Source organism: Syngnathoides biaculeatus, chromosome 22, assembly GCF_019802595.1.
Source record: "Syngnathoides biaculeatus isolate LvHL_M chromosome 22, ASM1980259v1, whole genome shotgun sequence".
NCBI classification, from domain to species: domain Eukaryota; kingdom Metazoa; phylum Chordata; class Actinopteri; order Syngnathiformes; family Syngnathidae; genus Syngnathoides; species Syngnathoides biaculeatus.
In genome coordinates this window covers 4,675,475-4,681,345 of record NC_084661.1, presented here as the reverse complement: position 1 = coordinate 4,681,345, position 5,871 = coordinate 4,675,475, and the positions used below count along the sequence as shown (strand labels likewise).

The window sequence follows — 5,871 nt, the reverse complement described above, 5'->3', positions numbered from 1 at the left end:
TCGATAAAAACTTCAACAATTTATTTTAAAATACAAAGTCAAACAATAAAATTGAAAAATGTTCAGCGCTGGCCTCTCCTCCATGTAACTCTTAGCCTGGGTGGTGAGTATACCTCTGAAGTTCTTGTCTGCTTCTTTTGAGGCCAAAGCTGCTTCCCGTCAAGATGTCACCCAATTGGCGACCAATTCGAGCTTCAGCCTTGTATTTGGGGTCTGTCTGGAAATTCAGTCTGATCCTCCCACTGGGCAACAAGACGGCGACAGGCACAGACGGGGTGTGCTTCGCTTTCTATATCTTTACAACTGAAGGTGTTGCCAATTGCTCGGTATGTGTCAGTAGAGCCGCCAAATTGGATGTGTCCGTTTTATTTACATTGAATGGCACACACACTAGCAATGCTCTGAGTTCTCAAAGGTTATGGGTAGCAGACAGCGTGCTCGGAGCGAATTTCCCAATGCAGCCAGTAATTAATAGCAACTCCATCTGTTGAGGTGCCGGAACCAGGTAACCTCACAAACATAATGTGTGTGTGTGTGTGTGTGTGTGTGTGTGTGTGTGTGTGCGCGAACTATGTGTAGCCTATATGTAGTCCCCCATACCGACCACTGAAGCACCCGGCACACCAACGGATTTGACATAAACTTCCACACTGGGCGGTGGGTAGGTGTGTGCGACAGTTGGAAAAACTAGCGATATACTGTAATCTAGAGGAAAAAGACAGGGACTAGTTCCCCATAACTTGGTGTGCATCGCATTATGTGTGTCCTATATGTCAACCCCAATACCCAACACTGAAGAATCTGGCCCCTAAAATGCGTTTGACTTGAACTGCACCATTGAGCGGTGAGTTGGTGTGTGTGTGACATTTGGAAAATGTAAGTGTATAAGTGTAATTGAGCAGGAAAATGGGTACTAACTCCACCTAAAGGTCCATAAGATGTTCGGACCTCATATATACAATGAACAGCCTAAGCAATAAACACTCCCTGCTGCAGCGGTACCATGTGTTAACATTAGTGACATTGCGTAATGTAGACCCTGCACTAAAGTCCCATGTCAATATTCAGGTGCAAAGGTAATGATCCAGTTCCAGGTTGTATTGTGTCATGTCCAGCATCGCCAGCTCCAGATGGAGCACAGATGTTTTCTCCTCAGGATCCACCAGGAGGGCTGTCTTTACTGTCATGGGGTAGGAGGGCTTCTTTTGACGGCCCACCACTCGTTCAATGGATCCGATGATCGCCGTCCTAAAATGAAAGGAATACATCTACAACCGCAAAACTTAAAACCCCTCTAGTATAGTGGCCAATTGAGATGATCAAGCTAACAATTATCCCTTTCCAGCTGTCTAACCATCTTTTAATAGATCATGAAATAGATCCGTTATTCCTGATTGTTCTTTAAGTTCATTAGATGAGGCCCTTAGATCGTTACGTGTCTGGGTGGGACTCCTGTCTGGGGCTGTATTATTGGGAATGGATATTTAGAAACATTCGCCAAACATGGAGCACACGCTTTCTCTTTCTGCCTCTATGGAATGGACTGCCAGACATATCTGTAAATTTATCATTCCCTCATCCCCCATCCATTGTGTTTGTGTGGCTTGCTGCTTGGGTACACATGAGTTGACTATGTGCAGAAATTGCTCAGCACACTACGTGACATCATTGCCTCAGAGGCACCGTTTGAAAATATTTGGCCTTTTGTCGATATTGTAGTTCAGGGGGGCTCAATGTGCTGATCGCAATCGATGGTGTGCCCAAAAAAAAAGAGCCTATTGTCCATCTCGTCACTTGATTGTGAGATATGTCGATTGCATGCACATAAAGGTGCGTTCTAGTAAGCTGTCTTCCTATTTACGGTGTCTCTTTTGCTTTCTCCACGCCAGTCGCAGCGATGGGCACGTGCCCCCGCACCCCTCCCCCCTTGGTAAATCCTGAGAGGCTGGCTGCTTGAAAGGTATATCTTGGGGTACATTGGTGGATTCACCAGAAATACACGACCACAGAGCGGAAAAACCCAAGAAGGGATGTGACATCAGAGGTTGAGATAAACATCATAGCGACCATTTGACTCCATTTTTAGAACGACGGTGAATTTTCTAATGATTCGAGCGATGAACATGATTCTGAAGGGTCCCATGAAGACAGTGAGGAATACGAGTTTTATAAAGGGATTAAAGGTTATCAATTTGAGCCAGTTAGACAGAACACACGTTCAAATGCAGACAAAATAGCTGGCGATGAAGATACCGACGAAGCACTCAGACCCAGGGAGGACGACATGCCTCGTGGTGGCAACACTGATTGGTAAGCATTTGTGAAGTTGATTTCTTTATTTAGCCATAAATTGATAAATAGTAATGGCTTCGATATCCTGAATGGATATGCAAAGTTTTCAGTGTTGTTTTAATATTATGCAAATGCCCTGTATTTAGTCTTAGTTGGTATATTTTCACAAATAAGGATTTTAATGAACGAAATCTGTTGAAAATATTGTGATGTTAATTTAATAGCAATAGCTGGTCATAACTTGCTTCACCATAAATATAATTTTACGTGGTAAACTGATGCCATAACCAGAGAGTACCCAGACACGTCCATCCCCATATTAGTCACAATTTTCCAAAGATGTCATGAGAAAAAACGGTAAACTTTATACGGAGAGCTGTAAAGCGGTATCTTGTGTCATGATCCTGCCGCTTCAGCCCGGGCTGTGCGGGTGTCCGCGCGGTTGCGCTGATTGGGAGGCGCACACCTGCGCCTCATGCAGGCTGATTATTCTGTTTATATGACCCCGATGACAACTGGTCCCCGCCAGATCATTGAGCTTCATGTCCCGTTCGAGTACTCCCGTATCCCTGATCGACAACCCGTGTGTACCGACCTTCGCCTGTTCTCCGACCAACCCCGTAAGCCTGACTCCTTTGACACTTCTGCCAGCTTTGATCGTTCTCCCGTGTACCGACTCCTGCCTGCCCGCTCACCTGCTCTCTTCGCCCGACGTCCCAACTACCTCTGCTGCACCTGACTGCCTGCCCGATCCCCGACCACGGAATAATAAACGTTTCTCCCCGAACTACCTTGCATCGTCCGAGTCCTGCATTTGGGTCCTACTCCCGTTCCAATGGGTCGTGACATCTTGTGGTTTTGTTAGGGCACTAAATGCTTAAAAAAGAACCGTCAATGGTTCTGTGTACTGGAGTGATATGGGTCTTTGACCTGTAGAAGTTTGTGAACGTGAACAGATTTTTTTATTATATCCACTGGTGAGCAAGTAAATGCTCCATACCCATGGAAACAACAAGAAAGCTATCATTTCCATGAGAGTCAACATATTCACCAGAAAGTGGCAGATTATCCACACCATTCGCTGCAGTGTATCCAGGTTTTATTACTAGCTGTCTGAACTCATGAGTACTTGAGGTTGTTGATCTCCAATTCAGGCAACAGTATTGGCAGTGACTGGATTTTCCACAACACGAGTAAAGGCTATTTTAAAAAAAAAATATTAAAATTAATATTTCTCCAGATCAGTCCAGCTTTCTGCCATTTACATTCAGATTTTTTTTTTTTAAATAAAGAACTGTGTACATTATTATTGTTCCTGCTGAAAGCAGTATTTGTCCAATCAATGCTTCTTCAAACATTCTGGAACATTGTCATAGGAGGATATTTTCTCATTTTCAGATGTATACTGCTTATAGACAGCGTGTGAGGTGGTGTTGGGGAAATGTAGGTAGAAAAATATGCGTGCCACTTCCATCCTGCTATGTGTCGAAGATTTGTGGCAGATGGCCAAGATTACACGGGATTTAAATGATCTACATCCTGACTTTTTTGTTTTGTCCTTGGGAAATGTTGATGTATATTTTTGTAAACATACTCCGCAGAACTAAAGTCATTGTGTTTTTATTGAACTGTATGTTTACACTGTGTATAAATATGTTTTGCTCATAAGATTTTCACTGAATGCTTATTTGGTCTGTCAATATGAGCGTCTTGAGGCCACCTGAGGTTGAAATACATGTTGCAGTATTCTATCTGCTTTCAGAAAGATACGTGTTCCTTTCTCATGAAGAGGCACTTCATCAGTCTGGCAACTTTTTGAATGTAACAAAGATGGAGATTCAGCATCTGCTGGTTCAATGTCAACCTCTTGTGCAGAAGCTGCATCCTGCAACATCTGTAATTAAAATAGAAAAATAAGGTTCAAAGTTTATAAAATAAGAAATAAATGTATGGTTAAAGCACAAGTTTATTTCATTCTGTTGCAAGGTGCACAAATTATTTTTGACAAGTTAAACAGGTGTTCAATTCTGTGAGTGACTAGTATGTAATACTGCTTATTGTAATGCTACGTAGTATTTTCTTAAAAGGTTTGTAGTCATCCAATTTCTTAGCTGGTTATCCTCACAAGGGTCAAATAAATTAATATGGCCCATTAATGTGATACATTTGCCCTTTTTAAAACATAATAGGCCCATAATTTAATAACTGGCCAATAATGTGATAAAAGCCCTGGTCCCATCACGTAATCACTTTTGGAATATAACATATAACTTATCTTATTAAATGATTACACTATTGGCTTGGTAAAACAGAAATAATTATTTGTAAATGTATTAACTGAGGCCGTAGAGACACATGAAATCAAGGGGAAAAAATTCCATGCACCTTCTGTCAAAATGAAGGGTGGCCCAAAATGATGTCACGAATCGGAATCGGCATCATCAGTTGTTGGCAGAAGTGCTGTTGTGTGAAACCGGAATTAGTCTTACAGATATGGCATTATTTGTTTCCGGAAGTTATGTTGTTTTTGAAAGTGATGTAAGTAATCTTAGTGGTTGCGATGCCACCAATCTGAAATGCTATTGTTGCCAGAAGTTAAACTGGAAACTGCAAGACATTAAATGTGACCAGAAATGAGGGTGTGGAACATGGTCCACTCCCTGTTTCAAAATGTCTAGACTTGTTTTAACCACATAAATAAATGCCAAAACACTCTCCTACCAGTAGAGGACCACTCTTTTTTTTTTTTTCAAATCCTGATAGAACAATAAGACAAGCATTCAACTTACTGGGGGAACACAGCACAACTATGATCAGCGAGATGTGAAGTGCTGTTGTTGGCAGAGTAATGTCATCAGAAAGTGGAACTGATGTTAGCGGAAACAGGACGGTGTAACTGACATCAGTGGTTGTGACAATGATCGTGCCAGAAATGTACCGTATTTTCCAGATGACAAGCCGCGACTTTTTTCAGGCACTGTAAACCCTGCAGCATGTTTAATGATGAAGCTATTTTTTTTTTATGTCACTAGTGGCTATGAGTTTAAAAACACAACTAACACTGAAATGGTTAAAACATGGCCGTTCCTTATGATTCACTCGGCATGCACAGATGCGTCCAATGTGGAGAAGAAGAAAAAAAGACTACTTTCAGTGGGTGTAGAAGAAGAAGAATCTACCTCAGGTGTGCATAGAAGAAGAATCTTCCTCAATTAATCATAGAAGAGGAACAATTTACCTCAATAAATACTTTTCATTGACGTCATGCCGACCATGTGTTTTTTGTTTACAACGCCATTTTGGACGGCAAGATTGTGTCTACATATCATGGCTAGGAACCGATAAGTGTATACTGTAATGTTTTGGCTACAGTTATCTTTTGACATTTTATCTTGAAAGTCCTTTGACAAACAAACAGTGTAACCAGAGGTGATTGAGGCACTTGTGCTGGAGGGAGGAATAAAGAAAGAAGCCACATGTGAAACTTGAGCAAGTGTGGTGTAATTGTGATTCTGTCGACATTCCGCAGGGCGCGATGAGACGGGACGATAAGGAAGTAGTTAGAGAGGTTGTGGGGGG

General features: G+C 41.9%; 1 long non-coding RNA gene across 1 annotated transcript; it reads right to left on the bottom strand.

Annotated features, from left to right (window-relative positions):
* Positions 1-3,916: 3,916 nt before the first annotated feature.
* On the bottom strand, positions 3,917-5,405 carry LOC133495749 (uncharacterized). The gene is made up of 3 exons (XR_009793652.1): positions 5,231-5,405; positions 5,082-5,123; positions 3,917-4,186 (listed from the first exon to the last, which is right to left on the bottom strand). It is a non-coding gene; the product is annotated as an uncharacterized LOC133495749 (long non-coding RNA).
* Between the last annotated feature and the right edge of the window lie 466 nt (positions 5,406-5,871).